Raw genomic sequence first — 21,081 nt, 5'->3', positions numbered from 1 at the left:
CATAATGAGTATTACGTGATTATTTTTTGGTCTTGTTTTTTCTGCTAATTTCAACCATGAAATCCACGAGCAAAACTATAAGGAACTTGCTTTTAGAGATTTCTTAAATATGTTAACATATATTCATGCGTAATATTATTGAATCCATACAGTTCAAGGCAAAATTATTAGTCCTCCTGTGAAATTGTAATTTCTTGAAAAATATTTTCTAAGTGCTGTTTAAAGGAGAATATTTTTTTTCAACACATTTTTAATGTGTTAAATGGTTTAAGTAGCAAATTTCTATAAAACATTTTTTGCATTTGCAATAATGGATATTTGTAGTATTCAGCTTAAAGTGCAATTAACTAGGTTTATTAAGTTAACTAGGCAAGTTTGGTTAATTAGGCTAGTCATTGGACAACAGTAGCTTGTTCTGTAACCAAAGGAAAAAAATCTTAAAAGAGTCAATAATATTAATCTTAAAAGGGTAAAATAAAATAAAATAAATAATAGTAATGATAAAATAAAGACGCCTTTCTCTGGAAGATAAAAATATAAGAAAACTGTGAAAATGTGAATATTTGAAAAAGAACTAAGCATTCCAAAAGAGGGCTAATCATTTTGCAACTGTATATTCAATTTAATAGAATATATATATATATATATATATATATATATATATATATATATATATATATATATATATATATATATATATATATATATATATATAAAGTAAACTGAATTATTCGATATAAAAATATTAAAATATGGAATTAAAATACATTTAAGATATATTAATCCACTGTTAAATGGATGTACACAATAAATCTTATAAAATACATCCATATTTAACGTTATTTAATAAAAATAATAGATTTTATTCCCATTTAAAACATAAACCTAAAGGTTTAAGATCCATGTGGGTGTTCAACGATTAAAAAATAGACAAATAAACAGACAGACAGATATATATATATAGCTAGATAAATAGACAGATAGACAGACAGACATATGAAGAGAGACAGACATATGACATATGCAGAGACAGAGAGACAGATATACATATAGAGAGAGAAAGGTAGACAAACAAACAGACAGATAGACATATATAAAGACAGGTAAACAGACAGCTAGATAGACAGACAGACAAATAGACATATAAAGAGAGAGAATTAGCTAAACAGACAGATAGACATATAGAGAGACAGATTGGTAGATAGACATAGAGAAAGACAAATAAAATATATAAAGGCAGACAGGAAGGCATATAGAGAGACAGACAGACAAAGTCAGATAGACAGATATACATTTAGAGAGACAGACAGGTAGATAGACAGACAGATAGTCAGACAGATAGATAGACAGACAAAGACAGAAATATTGAAAGAGAGAGAGACAGACAGGTAGATAGACAGGTAGATGGATAGACAGATAGATAGACATATAGAAAGATAGACAGGTAGATAGACAGACAGACAAATACACAAATGTAGAGAGACAATCAGCTAGACAGGTAGATAGACATATAGGGATACAGATGGGTAGATAGACAGAGAGACAGACTAAAAAATATATAAAAGCAGACAGGAAGGCATATAGAGAGACAGACAGACATAGTCAGATACAGATGTATATTTAGAGAGACAGACAGGTAGATAGACAGATAGACAGGTAGATGGATAGACAGACAGATAGACAGAAAGATTGACAGATAGATAGACAGATAGACAAATAGAAATATATAAAAGCAGACAGGAAGGCATATAGAGAGACAGACAGACATAGTCAGATACAGATATACATTTAGAGAGACAGACAGGTAGATAGACAGACAGACAGACAGACAGATGGAGATACAGACAGACAGACAGGCAGACAGACAGGTAGATAGACAGAGACACAGACAGAAATAAATACTGAAAGACAGAGAGACAGACAGGTAGATAGACAGATAGACAGGTAGATGGATAGACATACAAACAGACAGAAAGATTGACAGGTAGATAGACAGACAGACAAATAGAAATATATAAAGGCAGACAGGAAGGCATATAGAGAGACAGACAGACATAGTCAGATACAGATAAACATTTATAGAGACAGACAGGTAGACAGACAGACAGATAGTCAGACAGGTAGATAGACAAAGACAGAAATATTGAAAGACAGAGAGACAGACATGTAGATAGACAGATAGATGGATAGACAGATATATAGACATATAGAAAGATAGACAGGTAGATAGACAGACAGACAAATACACATATATAGAGAGACAATCAGCTAGACAGATAGAGTGACATATAGGGAGACAGATGGGTAGATAGACAGAGAGACAGACAAATAAAATATATAAAAGCAGACAGGAAGGCATATAGATAGACAGACAGACATTGTCAGATACAGATATACATTTAGAGAGACAGACAGGTAGATAGATAGACAGACAGACAGACAGACAGACAGACAGACAGATGGAGATACAGATAGACAGGCAGACAGACAGGTAGATAGACAGAGACACAGACAGAAATAAATACTGAAAGACAGAAAGACAGACAGGTAGATAGACAGATAGACAGAAAGATTGACAGGTAGATAGACAGACAGACACATAGAAATATATAAAGGCAGACAGGAAGGCATATAGAGAGACAGACAGACATAGTCAGATACAGATATACATTTAGGTAGACAGACAGACAGACAGACAGACAGATAGTCAGACAGATGGGTAGATAGAAAGAGAGACAGACAAATAAAATATATAAAAGCAGACAGGATGGCATATAGAGAGACAGACAGACATAGTCAGATACAGATGTATATTTAGAGAGACAGACAGGTAGATAGACAGATAGACAGAAAGATTGACAGATAGATAGACAGATAGACAAATAGAAATATATAAAGGCAGACAGGAAGGCATATAGAGAGACAGACAGACATAGTCAGATACAGATATACATTTAGAGAGACAGACAGGTAGACAGACAGACAGATGGAGAAACAGACAGACAGACAGGCAGACAGACAGGTAGATAGACAGAGACACAGACAGAAATAAATACTGAAAGACAGAGATTGATAGAAAGTACTCCTACAAACAATATAAAGCAATTAAAAAATTATAAAATAAAAATAAAAATTTAAAGCAATATTTGACATTTAGTCTAAAGACTCTAACAGACATTTAGCAAGAAAGCCAGATCAAAACACTGATTAAGGAAACGCTTTTTTCGGTGAGCCTCGTTTAATGACTCAGGCTTGTTGAACTCAATAAAGCCCTTCTCCCCATCTCCACACACTGTCCTCGGTCTCCTTTAAAAGCTTTTATTGTGACTGCTGTCATTGTCCTCGCTCCGACATGAATAACAGCGGTCCTCTGTTCGGATCAGAGAATCGGCCGCTCGCACGCACACACACACACACACACACACACACACACATCGTTCTCACCCCAATTTAGCTGCAAATTAAATGTCAGAGTCGGCCTGCTGAATTCCGATCAGGAAAACGCTCAGATGAGAGCAATTTGTCTTTGATAAAAGCCGGCCGAACTGACTTTTCCTTTTTCATTAAACGCGTTAAAAGAACAGATGCGCGAGCGATGGATTCTATCTGTCAGGAGGCTTTTGACGGTTATCAACCCAAAGCAACAGCATCCAGAACAATCAGATCTGCGCTTGAGGAGAGCAGAGAACATCCAACATGACACGGACAGATCTGGGAATATAAGGTCATGCTCTCTCTCTCTCTCTCTCTCCATCGGCCCCCGTCTGTCTCTTTTGCTCTTTCAGGACGTGATAATCCATCCTGATCTCCACGTCGGATTGAAGTGACGGTGCGGAGCTTGACATGCGTCACACATCACAGGCACATTTCAAGATCCTGTACCTGAACACTCCTGTTACGGGCCTGTGATGGAGCGGGCTCAGAGCGCAGAGACGTGAGCGCTGAAAATAAAACTACGAGACCAATCAAGGAATTAAATAGAATTCAGAATTGGAAGCAATATGGAATTGACAAACGTGCAACTGTTAAAGGTAAAGTCTGAATTATAACATGCAAATGTGGAATAAACTCAGACGCAAAAAGAAAAAACTGCAAGGCCAACTCAGAATCCCAAAAAATAAACTATAGGAATTAAGAGATGTAAGGATAGAATTAAGAGATGTAAACTCAGCAGAACTGTGATATGGAGCAAAATAAATGCCAAAAGTACTGAATTAAAAAAGCTTGTTGAATATTCTAAACTGAAAAAAATAATACACTAAATTAACAAGTACTTGTATTTTACTGACTTGAACTGCAGGGTTTGTATTTTTAGGTCCTGAAATTTAACATGGCTGTTTATTTAAGCTGTGAATATTTCAACTAAAAATTATTAAAACATGTTTTCATATTTATAAAAAAATAAGGGTCCCACTTTATATTAAGTGTCCTTAACTACTATGTACTTACATAAAAAAAAAATACAATGTACTTACTGTGTTTAAATGTATTTGAGAACACTTGTGGTGCTTTTGAGTTGGGATAGAGGTTGGGTTATGGACAGGTTTGGTGGTGTGGGTAGGTTTAAGGGTGGGTTAAGGTGTAAGGGATGGTCAACAGTGTATTTACAAATGTAATTACAAAAGTTACATTAAATTACATACATGTATTTTATCAGGCATAAGTACACAGTAAACACATGTATTTACACAAAAAGTACATTGTAACAAATAAGTTCTTATTCATTTTCCAGATTTCACTTACAAAATATCAAATACTGTTTAAAAATACGACATAATATTTAAAAGGCAATTTTCAGTTCATATCCTTTCAGTTCAAAAATTCGCTTCCATAAATTCAGTGGTTCAAATTCGAATGTTAGAATTCGACATTACATCCGGGAACTGTAGGAAAAGCAAAAGATTGAATAATTTGAATATTATACTTCCTATTTTTAAACAGTATTGAATATTTTGTAAGTGAAATCTGGAAATTGAATATTAATGATTTCTTTTGTAAGAATGAAAACATGTTTGATCTTTAAGATGAAATATTCACAGCTTAAAAAAACAGCTATGGTAAATTTCAGGACCTACAAATACAAACCCTGGCAATTCAAGTCGTTAAAATGCAAGCACTTGTTGACTCAGTGTATAATTTTACTCTGTTTGTGCTATTCAGAAAGCTTTTTAATTCAATACTTTTGGCATTGATTTTGATCTATACTGTAAGATGTAAACCCAGAATTGCAAGAAAAATACAGTAAAATTTCAAGAAATACACTCAGAATTGTAATGTATAAACTCAGAAGTGTGAGACATAAACACCAAAATGTAAAATGTAAACAAATTGCAAATTACAAGATGTAAACTCAGAACTGCAAGACAAACTCACAAGTGCAAGAAATAAATATGGTTTGTGAGAAAAAAAAATAAAATAAAATAAAATAAATAAATATATATATATATATATATATATATATATATATATATATATATATATATATATATATATATATATATATATATATATATATATACTCGGAAAAGCAAGATGTAAACTCGTAATCTTGGAACATATGAATGCATATTAAATTGCATACGAATTCCAACTCTTAATTGTGAGCTATAAACTCCACACATCACAGGCACATTTCAGATCTACCACAGTACCTGAACACACATTACAGACCTGTGATAGATTTTAGACGGAAGGCTGCTAAAGGCAGGAGGTCACACGTAAGACATTGTTGGCTGGGAATGTGCTTTAACCATCTACAACGAGATGCTGGAGAAAAAAAAAAAAAAGATCCACTTCATGTTCCCCCGGGGAAGTGGCTTTTCTTTGCCAAAAGAAAGATTAGTCTTCCTCTGTGAGGCTGCCAGAGGCTGCAAGGCAAGATTTCTGTGAGAGTCGATGTCCACCTGGAGCTTCTTTAGTTCATCAAGAGCAAGACCTAGAGAATGAGCAGGTCCAAACCTCATCCGTATTACAACTAGAGCAAACCAGAGCAAGACCATCAATCATAAACTCGGAGTTGCAAGATCATAAACTCAGAATTGCAAGGTTGTAAACTCGAATTGCAAGATCAAACTCTGCATTGTATGATTGTAAACTTGAAATTGCAAGATTGTAAACTAGGAATTGCAAGAATGTAAACTTGAATTGCAAGATCACAAACTCAGAATTTCTAAATTGTAAACAGAAATATATGATCATAAACTCGGAACTGCAAGATCATAAACTCGAAATTGCAAGATTGTAAACTCAGAATTACAAGATCAAACTCCGTATTGCAAGACCATAAACTCAAAATTGCAAGATAGTAAACTCGGAATTGCAAGATCCTAAACTCGGAATTGCAAGGTTGTAAACTCGGAATTGTAAGCTCAAACCCAGAATTTCAAAATTGTAAACAGAAATATAAGACCATAAACTCGGAACTGTAAGATCATAAACTCAGAATTGCAAGGTCGTAAACTCGGAATTGAAAGATCTTAAACTTGGAACTGTGAGATTGTGAACTCGGAATTGCAAGATCATAAACTTAGACTTGCAGGATCACAAACTCAGAATTTTAAAAATGTAAACAGAATTTTAAGATCATAAACTCGGAACTGCAAGATCATAAACTCGTAATTGCAAGATCAAACTCAGTATTGCAAGACCCAAAACTCGAAATTACAAGATAGTAAACTCGGAATTGCAAGATCCCAAACTCGGAATTGTAAGATCATAAACTCAGAATTGCAAGGTCGTAAATTCAGAATTGTAAGCTCAAACTAAGAATTTCAAAATTGTAAACAGAAATATAAGACCATAAACTCGGAACTGCAAGATCATAAATTTGAAATTAAAAGATCAATCTCCATATTGCAAGATCATAAACTCGGAACTGCAAGATTGTGAACTCGGAATTGCAAGATCATAAACTCAGAATTGCAAGGTCGTAAACTCGGAATTGAAAGATCTTAAACTTGGAACTGTGAGATTGTGAACTCGGAATTGCAAGATCATGAACTCAGAATTTTAAAAATGTAAACAGAATTATAAGATCATAAACTCGGAACTGCAAGATCATAAACTCGGAATTGCAAGATTGTAAACTCGGAATTGCAGGATCATAAACTCAGATTTTCAAAATTGTAAACAGAAATATAAGATCAAACTCTGAACTGCAAGATCATAAACTCGGAATTGCAAGATCAAACTCTGAATTGCAAGATCATAAACTCGGTATTGTAAGATCATAAACTCAGAATTGCAAGGTCGTAAATTCGGAATTGCAATATGAAATTTAGGACTTCAAAATTGTAAACAGAAATATAAGACCATAAACTCGGAACTGCAAGATTGTGAACTCGGAATTGCAAGATCATAAACTCAGAATTGCAAGGTCGTAAACTTGGAATTTAAAGATCTTAAACTTGGAACTGTGAGATTGTAAACTCTGAATTGCAAGATTATAAACTCAGAATTGCAAGATCAAACTTGAAACTGCAGGATTGTAAACTCAGAATTGCAAGATCTTAAACTTGGAATTACAATATCAAACATGGAAAGCAAGACTGTAAACCCTGAATTGCAAGATCAAACTCAAAATTGCAAAATTGTATATTTGGAATTGCAAGATCATAAACTCAGAATTCCAAGACTGTAAACTTAAAATTGCAAGATAATAAATTCGAAGTTGCAAGACTGTAAACCCAAAATTGCAAGATCCTAAACTCGAAATTAGAAGATTGTAAACTCGGAATTGCAAAATTGCAAAATTGAAACTATAATATTGTAAACTCAGAATTGCAAGATTGTAAACTTAGAATTATAAGATTGTAAACTCAGAACTGCAAGACTGTAAAATCAGATTTGCAAGGTCGTAAACTCGGAATTCCAAGATTGTAAACCCAGAATTGCAAAATTGTAAACTTGGCAATTGCATATATTAACTAGAATCACACACCTAAAAATTGGAATTGTGAGACATAAACTCAAAATTGTGACATAAATTTTGAAAAGCAAGGTATAAACTTGCAACAGCACAAGGCAAACTGAGAATTGTGAAATATAAACTCTTAATAAGTGAGATCGAAACTCAGAGTTCCAATATCAAGCCAGAATTAAAAGACGTAAACTCAGAATTCAATGTAAACTTAGAATTGCACAATTGCAAGATGCAAACCTGGAATTGCACTAGTTAAAGTCAGAACTGCACAACACAAACTTGCATGCTTATGTCTCTCATATCAAAGTTCATATTTCACAATTTTGGATCAAGATGTTTTCCTCACAACTGAGTAGTCGCAATTACATTTATTTTCTTTTAATATACTTTTACATCACATTGAGGAAACAGTTTTCCAGTGTATTACTTGTCTATTCTTTATAATTACTTCCAAGCAATTTCTGAGTGCATATCGACTGAAATGAGTCCAATTTCTGAGTAAAATAGCACAAGATGACTTTAAACTCCTTTTGGCCTGTTTTTTTTGCACCAAGACTCTGTGTGTTAAAACTGAAAATCGATCGCTAATCTCATCCTCAATATGAAAGGATCAATATGCGTTACTGAGAGAGATGTACTGTACGCTGGCTATGGACCTGCCACCATGCCACAGCTCCAACAGCGAAGGCTTTCAACCCAAGAAACGGGCAGAAATAGTCAAGAGGAATTATGCAAATCACAAAATTACTGCCGAATGCAATTTGCACGCAACATTTCCCGAACTAGTGGGAAATATCACTCCACTACCATAATCCAAGTACATGATACAGCATTTTAAATTTTGAAAAGCGTGCTCAGCTGCACAAGCAACTCGACATATGGTGGTAATAGCATTCAAAACAAGACCAAAATGAAGATTTACATAATTAAAAATAAATTTATTACATTTAAATAATTTAATTAAAATAACTACAATGAAAAAAACTTATAAAATGTAAAAAATAAATAAATATTAAAATAAATTATACAAATTTTAAAAATCAGTCACCTAACCCTAAAATATAAACAATAAATGTAATTAAATTTAAAATACTACATTTATTAATATTTATTATTTAAACATAATAAGGCAGGTTTAGTGCTGAAATTATATTTTTTAAATAATAATTTGCCACTTTAACTCATATTAGGTTGATCCACACAGTAAATGAACTCAACATGTGGTTATTATAACGCTCAAAACAAGATCATGGCAATAATTTACATAATTAAAATAAATTAATAGAATTTTATTAATTGAATTTAAATAACTACAATGGAAAAAAAATTATACAAATTTAATTTAAATAAATATTAAAGTAAATTATACTAATTAAAAAGAAATCAACAAAGTCACCTGACCCTAAACTAAAAGCAATAAATTTTACTATATTTAAAATACAACAATTATTAAAATATAAATATTATTTAAAATATTATTAAAATATATTTAAAAAATATAATTAAATATAAAAATATTAAAGTAAATGTTATAAATGTAAAAAACCAAGTCACCTAACCCTAAATAAACACAATATTTAATATTATTTAATTTTAATTACGTTAAAAAATTATTAAAATATAACATTAAAAATGAGATTTTAAATACATAACAAGGCATGTTTTGTGCAGAAATTATATTTCTGAAATAATAAGTTGTGACTCGAACTCATGTTAGGATGATCCACACAGTAAACGAACTCGACATATGGTGGTTATAATGCTTAAAAAAAAGATGATGGCAATAATTTACACAAATAAAATGAATTAATTAAATTTGTTATATATATATATATATATATATATATATATATATATATATATATATATATAAATATATAAATATATATATATATATATATATATATATATATATATATATATATATATATATATATATATATATATGGTATACCATAGTTTATATATATATATATATATATATATATATATATATATATATATATATATATATATATATATATATATGTATAATATATAACTAAAATGCAATAAAATTACATTACATTAAATAAAATAAAAGAATATTAAAATTAAGTTATGCAAATTTAAAACATTAACAGTCAACTAATCATAACACTAAATCTAAAATTAAAATCAATAAATGTAATTAAATTTAAAATACTACATTTATATACTATTATAAAATAACATTAATTTTATAAAAAAAAATTTAATTGTTTTTAAAAACATAAGGCAGAGTTTTGTGCTGAAATTACACTTTTGAAATTATAATTTGCCACTTATAACTTAATATAAAAATGTATAACTTAATATTAAAATAAAAATGTATAAAATCTAGTAAATATATTAAATACATTAATAAATATCGATATATGGTGGAAAGAATGCTCGAAACGAGACGAGGATGATGATTTACATAATTAAATTTTTTTGTAATAATTTAAAATTAAACAACTACAATGAAATAAATAAATCAATTAAATAAATGTTAAAGTAAATTATACAAATTTAAAACATTAACTGTCACCCAACCCTAAAATAAAAACAATATTTATTTAAAATTAAAATACTACATTTGTTAAAATATAATATTAAAAATTATGTTTTAAAAACATTTTGTGCTGAAATTATACTTTTAAAATAACAATTTGCCACTTATAATTTTATATAAAAATTATAAATATTTTTTTAAATAAAAATAAAATAAAATTAAATTATATATATATATATATATATATATATATATATATATATATATATATATATATATATATATATATATATATATATATATATATAAATAAATATTTAAATACATTTTACAAACTCAAAATCAACAGTGACTCAACCTTAACCTAACCTTAAATAAAAAGTATATTCAATTTAAAATACTAGATTTATTCAAACATAACATTGAAAATGGCCTTTTAAAAACACAACAAAGCTGGTTTTGTTCTAAAATTATACATCAGAAATATTTATGTGCTGCTTAAACTCATGGTAGGTTGATCCACACAGCAAACGAAAACAAATATAGCCAAAGCAATCGATGCGCAGATGCTCTAGGAAGTGGATAATGATTGGTTTGGCACCATTAACACTAACTACGTGAAGTTTCCCTGAAGTCATCAAACTCCAGCACCATAAACTCTGCTGAGCTCACAAGAAAAGCGGAAAAATGAGATGCCAGAGTATCGGTGTGTGTATGTGTGTGTGTCAGAGAAGTGAAAGCTGTCTCGCATCCAGACTGATCAATCCCTACTACAGAACTCTGGGAATCCGGACGTATCAAGATTCACTCAACTAACATTTCATAAATGAATTCGCTTCACAGTGGCAGACATGATTAGACAAGAGGAGGAGAAGACAGGGAATGTCTTGTACTTTAATAAATCATCATCATCATCTTGTTCAGTGTATTGTTTTTTTGTGTGTTTGGGTATCAAAAACTTAGGAAATTCTTACAAGATGTCAGCTGGCGGAAAAGACTTTGTAGAAAGTCATATGTTGCCACTTTTATTAGAATTTGTCCTTAATTTATCAGACTTTTGCATTCAGAAAAGTAGCTGTTCTTCGTATGTGGATTACTCAGTTAGCTTGATTTGGTTATTGATGATTTGACACGATGCAAGATCGTTTCGCTCTTTAAAACTGATCCGAGAGTTGTTGTCATAGCAACAGTTCTGGTAGCTCAAACCTGGTCGGGAGCAGGCTCAATTCATATAAACAGGATTAGATCGGGTCAGTTCAAGCAAAGATAATAAAGAAAGTATGTATCGAATTCTGAAATTTTTTTATAGTAGTTATATACACTTGGGAAAATAGTAAATATTTTATAACCATATATAAAGTTATAGTTATTAACAAAATAAATATATATATATATATATATATATATATATATATATATATATATATATATATATATATATATATATATATATATATATATTATTTAAACTTATGCTATTGCACCCCAGAAATAAAAGTACAAACACTGCCACCTGGTGAACTTATTGATATCGCTTTAGTACAATTTGTGTATGATAATAGACATGCACAATATGTGACTTTTTAAAAAAAGCAATAATACATTTATGCAGTCATAAACATGTTTTGACAGATAATATGACGGTGATTTGATGCATCATAACAGTTGCAGACACCTTTACCAAAATCAAAATGCTTTTGTAAACATCCAGTTACTCTTTATACCGATTAAAAAAACGGCTACAATAATACTACTATAATAAGGAAAATCTAACTGTAAAAACTAAATAAATTGCTCTCGACACATGAAAGGGCCAAGCATGGTGTAGAGTTATTGCATATCATATTTAACAAACTATTTGCTAAAAATTTTATGCAATTTTGCTCACATGGATAATTAAATATTAATCAGATGATGTCATTATGCTGCTGTGCCGTCAGCCAATCGTTGCATTGCTGATCATGATTTCGAGGATGGATAGATCTGTCCTTCACAACACACGCAGCGAACTCAGATCAGTTCATCCAGACATTTTAATCTGATTTGCAAACTTGTTTGAACCAAATTAGCCAGAGATCAGTTATCAAGATTAACAGATCCAGGATCTGCCAAATTATCTTAGATCATTTAAGCAAGGTACGAAGGACGAACCCCAGATGACAATGTTTACATTCGACCTGAACAACAATAATGGGTAAAAATGCTGTATTTTGCATCTTGGCTCATTAGTTGGCGATGTTAATTTGCTCTTGTTGGTTTTCAAGCCCTAAAACCTTACTGTCACATTAACGAATGGCAAACACACACAAACAAAACGTTTTAAGTTGTAAATTATGTTGTGTTTATATCTTAAAACTTTTTTTCAGGGGAATTGCTGGTTTTTAGTTTTTATCTCTAATCCAAATTATTATTCTTTATATCTTTACCATATAACGTCACACATTTTTCTCAAAAAACATATTTATAAAGGTGCCGTTGACTTGAAATGTTCACCTGATGTTCATAGCAAACCAAAGAAATCCATATAAGCAAAGAAAAAACTAATCTAACTAATTTACAAATGAAGGGATGTGTAATAAAACGAAATGACACAGAAAAAAGAATAGAACACATGAAGAAAGGAAGGTGTAGAAATGCATGGAAAGCCCAGACAGCAGCCCTTCATCATTGTAAATGAATATTCGCTGCTTCAGTCCAACATCTACATCATTAGGAGGATGAAGATGAAACCTGAGTGCAAGACAATGATCCAGGACAAAGATCCAAAACACAGGCAATAAAACTCTCAAATGCATTCAGAGAAAGAAAATCAAGCTGTAGAATGGCCCAGCCAATCACCTGACTTGAATATAACATACAAATCAAAGCTCAGATTTGATAGACGAGACCAGCAGAACCATTAAGTCACACTAGAACAATGCATGTGACTTCATTCTCCATATGAGAGGTGTCTTCAAGCTGCCATCACCAAAAAAAAAAAAGCCTTTTATATAAAGTAAATACATTTCAGTAGTTCAGCCTGATCTCACGAGGAAAGTTAAGTGTTTTACGTTTTGTCAGTTTAGTGGCTAATTCTTACAAATTCGATTGGGTATAATTAGATTGTACAAATTCATACAAACTAGAATTCCCGTGGGATTGCGTTGGTAGTTCAGGCCTTTCTCCTTGTGTCATTCCATTGTTGTTACACATAACAAATTAAATTTTCAGACTTTTGTTTTGTTTTTATGTTTGTATTGTTCAGGTTTTTACCAAAATTTGGTTTAATTCCATGTCAACAGCTTCTTTAGAAATAATAATCCTCAGAAAAAAAACACAATGTCTTGAATATTTATTTAAAATTGTAAATTCAGCATTTTAAATACCAAATTTTTTGTTATCTCATCATTTTTGTTTCATAATTTTGACATTTTTGACACCAAGTTAATTTCTAAATTCTGTTAGGTCTTACTCAAAGTTTCTCAAAATTGCAAATTTAGTTTTTTTAAAAATTTGATTTATTTTCTTCAAACTGTATAGTTTTTGAATTTGAAGTTTCGATCTTAAAATGAACTTTTTTCAGAATCGATATCATAAATTTGATATCTTAAAATTCTACACTGAAAAAAATTATACAGAGATGATTCCTTGGATTTACTCAATTTTTTATGTTAAGTGGTTGAAATCAATTTATTAGTGTTGAATTTAAACAAACAAATTAAGTTGAACATTATTAAATTTAATTTGTTTGTTTAAATTCAACACAAATAAATTGTTTGCAACAGTTCTGCACGCAACACTTTTTTCAGCGTAATTTTCTTTCTTTTAAATTGAGTTTTTCTCAAAACTAAAAATGTTTTTTTAGCAATTTTGAGTTTATATTTTTACTCTTAATTATTCTAACTATTATATATATATAAATTAATTTTAGATGTCAATTATATTTTGTTTTATATATATATATATATATATATATATATATATATATATATATATATATATAAAAATATATATATATATATATATAAATATATATATATAAATATATATATATATATATATATATATATATATATATATAWAWATATATATATATATATATATATATATATATATATATATATATATATATATATATATATATATATATATATATATATATATAAATATATATATATAAAACAAAATATAATTCTGTATTTCAGTGGTCGCCACAGCGGAATGAACTGTCAACTATTCCAGCATATGTTTTACACAGCGGACCCCTTTTCAGCTACAAACCCAGTATTTGGAAACACCCGTACACACTAATTCACACGCACACTTATACACTACAGGCAACTTAGTTTATTCAATTCACCTGTACCGCATGTCTTTGGACTTTGGGGGAAACTGGAGCACCCGGAGGAAGCCTAGGCCAACACAGAGAGAACATGCAAACTCCACACAGAAATGCCAACTGGCCTAGCCGGAACTCGAACCAGCAACCTTCTTGCTGTGAGGCAACAGTGCTAACCACCATGCCACCCCCATCTAGTTCTTATTAAATCCATCTTGATTAAAGGACATTAACATACTGCCAAACAATTATACAAGAAAACAACAAATGAATAGAAATCCACTGACAGCAATCACATGACATCGGGCACAGAAATCAATCGTTGTTCATCAGGAAGATGATATTCCCCATGACGTGTGGTCAGTAGATCCTCATCTAAAATACTGTATGCCATGTTTCAAGCTTATCTGTGTCATCAACGACAAATAAAACAAAAACGCAGGCAACCTAAACATCATCTCAGTCACACACGAATGTTTCTAAAATCCCCCCAGGACCTTTATTTCAGCTTCATAACTGGAGGGGAAGAGAAAGTGGAAGCTGCTCTTCTACCATGACGCCTAATCACATCTCTCCTTTATTAGTTTCCCGAGCGCACTGAGAGAAATTAAAGCTGGAGTGGCCGAATCTAATAAACATTGATGTTCATTACAGTCCTTTAGAGGCTTCTCTACCTGTCGTGCTCTCTCTCTCTCTTTCTCCGTTGCCAGTTTGTACACCCAAAACCCCTCCCTTCCTGCTCTTTAAATGATCCGCCTGTCCTGCACAAAACACAAGGCGCAAAGAAAGCGGCTGGCAAGCTAAATATAGTCGTTTTTGATGTCTGAAATATTAACGGATTTCTCCAGCAAACGTGCGTTTCGGGGAAAATCAGAATGCTTCATTTTGCTGCCAAACTGTGTGTGTGTGTGTGTGTGTGTAGCTTCTCGAGTAATAAAAACACCTCTTACCAGATTGTTTAACGCCTGTCCGATGTGTCAATGTGCGTCCGTATCCTATTATATCCAGAATGCTGATGCGGTCCGGGACTGGCAAAACACAGCCTTGAAGGAAGACGCATCCGTGATCCACCTGCTTCCAACACGCGTGAACACACAAGCAGAGTCTGACCACACCAACACACACACGCGCACACACACACTCGAGCAGAGGGCGTACCTACAGTCAGCCAGCGGAGAGAGGGAGAGAGAGAGAGAGAGAGAGCTAAAGGTAGAGCGAGGAAGCCGAGTGTTGGAAACAGAGAGAGAAAAAAGATGCACCAATCACATTTGTTCTCTTCATTGGCATCACAGTAGCTGTTTTCTGATGGAACAAACTGTCCCACGGGGAAGGAAATTACAAATGAGATCTCTGGAATATCTCAATTGTATCTCCTGCAATGCACTACGAGATTTTTAGGTGTGCTATTTTGGGTTATCCGCCGTTTTGTTCTTGATACTATAATGTTTCTTGGCCACCATTTGGGAGATGTACTTCATCATTTGTTTTCTGTGTAGATTTTCCTTAGAAGTTGGAATTACAAGATGATGCTGCATATAATGATTTATAGCTGTGTGTTTGGAGTAAAACATTGTTTTTGTTTTAATCTGTAAACCACTGATGGCATTTCTTCCAAAATCTCAAATTAAAATGTTGTAATTTATTACAATCCTTCCAAACCTCCAATTAAAATGTTGTCATATATGACATTTCTTCCAATTTTTTTTTTATTAAAATGATGTCATTTATGATATTTCATCCAAATTTCATACTAAAAATAACATCTTTCAAAAATCTAATTAAAAATGTTGTCATTTACAAAATTTCTTCCAAATTTCATAATAAAAATGACATTTCTTCCAAATTTCATATTAAAAATTAAATCTCTTCCAAATTTCATATTTAAAATTTATTTTTTTTCCAAATTTCATATTAAAAATTAAATTTCTTACAAATTTCATATTAAAATTTTTATTTTTTCCGAATTTCATATTCAAAATTTAATTTCTTCCAAATTTCATATTAAAAATTTAATTTCTTCCGAATTTCATATTAAAGGGCCATGACACCCCCCACTTTTTGTTCAGGTCTACCTCAGAATTTTTTCAAAAGATGCATCATAATTGGTGTGGAGCTCTGCGAGCAAACAGCAGGAGTGGGCGTGGCCAGCAGGGGAGAATGAGAGGAGCGAAGAAGTTGTCAGTCAGCTCCCAAAATGAGACAAAAACCATGAGGAGACGCATGAGTTTATAATTCACAAAGTTAAAACAGTAAGTTAATGCCAAAAAACAACGTCCGCCATCCCCCAATTCTCATACTGCTCTCCCAACAAAAATGCTTGCTGCACACAAACAGCTTTGCTGTATCGGCCCTGACAGCATCGCGGGGAAAAACATGCAACAAACCCTGTCGATCATGGAAACAAACACAAACGACCCTTCATGAACAGCTAAATACTGTGTGCCGTGGGTCTGTGTCTCACAGCTTGGCACTGGCAGGTCTGTCTTGCCTTCGGAAAGCACGTGCAGTCATGAATAATTAAGAAGCCGGCTCTTCTCATAGGATAAGAAAACTCCGCTATGAATGATAATGAGAAACCGACGCGTCATCATTGCACTTGCAGTTTTGAGCTACGTCACCGATTTTGATCCGCCCCAAAAATCATTTTAAACCCGGAAGATGAAATTAGCTGACAAAAGCTCAAAATTTTCCAGTTTTCCCACACAATTACAGCTGGCAGGTGCTAACATTGTCTTAACTGATGCTCAACACACACAAATCTGGTAAAATCTCAAAAAAAAAAAGGTTTCGTGAACCTTTAAAAAGGACATTTCTTCCAAATTTTTAAAATAAAAATGTTGTCATTTATGAAATTGTATCAAAATTTTATATTAAAAAGGGCATTTCTTCCAAATTTCATATTAAAAATGAAATTTCTGCCAAATTCAATTTTTTAAAAATGTTGTCATTTATGACATTTCTTCCAAATTTCATACTAAAAATTACATTTCTTCCAAATGTCATATTAAAAATGCTGTCATTTATAAAATTTCATCCAAATTCTATATTAAAAATTACATTTCTTACAAATATCATATTCAAAATTTTGTCATTTATGATATTTCTTCCAAATGTCATACTAAAAATGACATTTCTTCCAAAAATCTAGTTAAAAATGTTGTAATTTACAAAATTTCTACCAAATTTTATATAAAAAATTACATTTCTTCCAAATTTCATTTTAAAAAGGACATTTCTTCCAAATTTCATATTAAAAATGTTGTAATTTACAAAACGTTTACCAAATTTCATACTAAATTACATTCAATCTTCCAAATATCAAATTGAAATGTTATAAATTATTGACCTTTCTTTCAAATTTCATACTAAAACTGACTTCGGACTTCGGTTAACTGCTTCTAAAATTTGATCTCGCTGTAACGTTACTGTTTTAATAACTGAATAAGAGTATATATTGGATTATTTCGAGGCAGAGGGGGGTATTAGGCATGTTAAAAAGCAAGTAGTTTGTGGATAAGTGCTTACAGGAGATGCAAATTGTTTTAAATGATTCAGTTCATTTTGGTGAACTCGTTCAACCGGTTCGCTTAAAAGATCCAGTTAAAAATATTCGTTCACGATCGCGATACAGAAAAAAAAAAAAAAAGATTGGGCACAAATGTGTTAAAGTGCTAGTTTTAAGTCTCTGCACCTAATGTTGTCACTGTGCTGCTGTCAAGTTCACTCGTTTTTGTCGCGGGACCAACAGCGAGGATGACTGGAGGAGACCCGGCTCGATCTGGCCAATGGCAGCAGGATTACAGACTCTGAGGTGCGAAAGGGTCAAACAACTGCAGCGCGAATTAGATTTACTTGCAGTAAGATTATGTATTAAATACATTTACAAATACGAAAACGAAAGAGGTTTTTGCTATAATTTTAGTTAGTTTCCGTTAGTTTTGTATGGACACAATACAGTTTCAGTTAGTTCTATTTTTTAAAAAACTTGTTTTTCTTTTTATTTTAAGTTAACGACAATTATTTTACATTTTAGTTTTCGTTTCGTTTGTTTTCGTTAACTATGATAACCTTGATGGGAGACCACATGGGAAAACTTTGTTGCTGGTGTTAGTGAAACCAACAGGGGTCGCTCAACCTGTGGTCTGTGTGTTCTAACACCCCAGTAAAGTGAAGGGGACTCTACCCTGCTCAGTGAGGACTTTCTTTCGGATTAGACGATAAACCAAAGTCCTGACTCTCTGTGGTCGTTAAAAATCCCAGAATGTCTTTGGAAAAAGAGTAGGGGTTTAACCCCAGCACCCTTTGTCCATCATGGCCTCCTAACCATACCCATATCACAATTGGCTTCATCACTCTGTCTTATTTGAGTGTCCAGAAAAAAGCTATATAAAATTTAAGGAATTATTATGATTATTATTATTAAAAAAACTTTTATTTATTTTATTTTTTTTTACATTTGATTAATTTCACACATCTGCACTGAAGAAAAAAACTATTTTCATTCTCTGGCAAATTTATCATGTTTCCTAGATGTCTTTATGGATGAAAACAAGACAAAATGACATTACATTTTGACGTAAATGACAGTGATGGATCCTTAATGTTCCTGTGCAATATCGACAGCACAAGCCTGATAGAGCAAGAATGAGGGACAATGTCTATGATGCTGTGGAGTAAAAAGAAACCATAGAATGAGAGGGGGGAAATAGAGAAAGAGACAGAGACGGGATTGTGGAGAAGAAGAGAGAGGAAGAGGATACTGTAGAACAGAAAGCTCCGGATCAAAGCCCAGGATCAGTGTGACTTTAGAAAGTTTCTGCACTGGAGATAAAAGCCTCCAGGAGAATCTTCAGATATCCGCGTTCGGCACAGCCAACAAAGGCTGTTGTTTGTTTTGCTCCGATTCTTTGTCTTGGGCTGAAGCTGATCATGGATTGAACTGGATTGACCTTTTATGTAAATTGACCCTTCACTAAGCTCCATTTTAAAAACATTACTGACCAGTCCTACATTCACTCTGTACGCAGTTCTCACACAATAAATCGGAGTGTGAAAGTGTGCACTAAATTGAAATTTTGATAACAGTGCAGATAATGTTTCAATACATTTACAGAATTGATGCATTAAATCAATAAAAAGTGTAATTAATTATATTACAAAAGATTCATATTTCAAATAAGCACCACTCTCTTGAATTTTGTACTTTTGACAAAATTGTATGTATTTTTGTATTTATTGAGTTCATTGCAATTATTTTCTACAACTGATGAAAAAATAAAAATGTACTGCAGTGTCATAATTAATTCCATATTTATTTCTTGAATAATTATTTATTCATTTGTTTATTCATTTAACTACTTTATTAGACTGTTTTACAGATTTGGGGGAAATTTTAAAAACTTTTGAGTTTATTGCATCACTGTAATGCAATTGCAGCCATACTTTTACATTTTACCTTATGCTTTAACTTTTGCAGCCAAAACCTTTACCTTGACAAATGTCTTCATGTCTTTAGTTTTTACTGGGGCAAACTGGATTATTTCGGGAATGAATTGGTGTTGATCATAACATACTTTTTAAAAAACTTAAAATTATTTTTTATGAAGCGCTATATAAATGTAAGGAATTAACATTATTATTATTATTATAAATGTACTCTGTATACAGTTGAAGTCAGATTTATTAGCCCCCCTAAATTAGTAGCCCCCCAAAAACTCTTCATGTGCTTCGCCATTAATTTACAAAACTGCAATTTTGGGGGTCTAAAAATTCTAGAATTTGGAAATAAAACAACTAAAAAATGTTGGAAATCATGTGTTTGGTCTATTTGGATACTAACCAAAACAATGATGAACCTCACGGCTGTAAGTGCCCAGACAGATAGGGCTTCTTAACAAAGTAACATTGCCATCTACTGGCCTGCCATGCATACAACAGCACAAAATTTTACAGCGTTTGCCGTTTTTTACATGACTGCATTTTGGGGTCCTGAAAATGAACGTTTTTGAAAATAAAACTCAAATTTCGACTCAAAATTGCTAATTTTATAAATGACTTGTTTATTCTATATGCATAACAAACGAAAACAATGATGAACTACATGACTGTAAATGCACAGATACATAGGGCTTCTTTACATATTGACATCGCCATCTACTGGCCTGGCATGTATACCACAGCACAAAATTTTACTGGGTTTTGCCGTTAATTTACATGACTGCATTTTGGGGTTCTGAAAAAAAATACATGAAATAAAATAAATTTTTAAAAATAAAATAAATCTCGACTCAAAAATGCAAAATTTAGAAATTTGGTGTTGAGTCTATA

General features: G+C 31.8%; 1 protein-coding gene across 11 annotated transcripts in view; it reads right to left on the bottom strand.

Annotated features, from left to right (window-relative positions):
- lingo1a (leucine rich repeat and Ig domain containing 1a) overlaps nt 1-21,081 on the bottom strand; it is a 275,532-nt gene that overhangs the window by 184,433 nt on the left and 70,018 nt on the right. The window contains exon 1 of one of the 11 annotated variants that reach the window (XR_012400196.1): nt 15,705-15,861. The exons of 9 other annotated variants lie outside the window; for them this stretch is intronic. The gene's annotated coding sequence lies outside the window, so the exon portion shown is untranslated. Of the gene's footprint in view, nt 1-15,704; nt 15,958-21,081 lie in introns of those variants that run through there. One more of the 11 variants, XM_073942714.1, reaches the window with a different exon arrangement.

This window comes from Danio rerio, chromosome 25 (genome assembly GCF_049306965.1).
Source record: "Danio rerio strain Tuebingen ecotype United States chromosome 25, GRCz12tu, whole genome shotgun sequence".
Classification (NCBI taxonomy): domain Eukaryota; kingdom Metazoa; phylum Chordata; class Actinopteri; order Cypriniformes; family Danionidae; genus Danio; species Danio rerio.
This window is presented reverse-complemented; position numbering and strand designations above follow the sequence as displayed.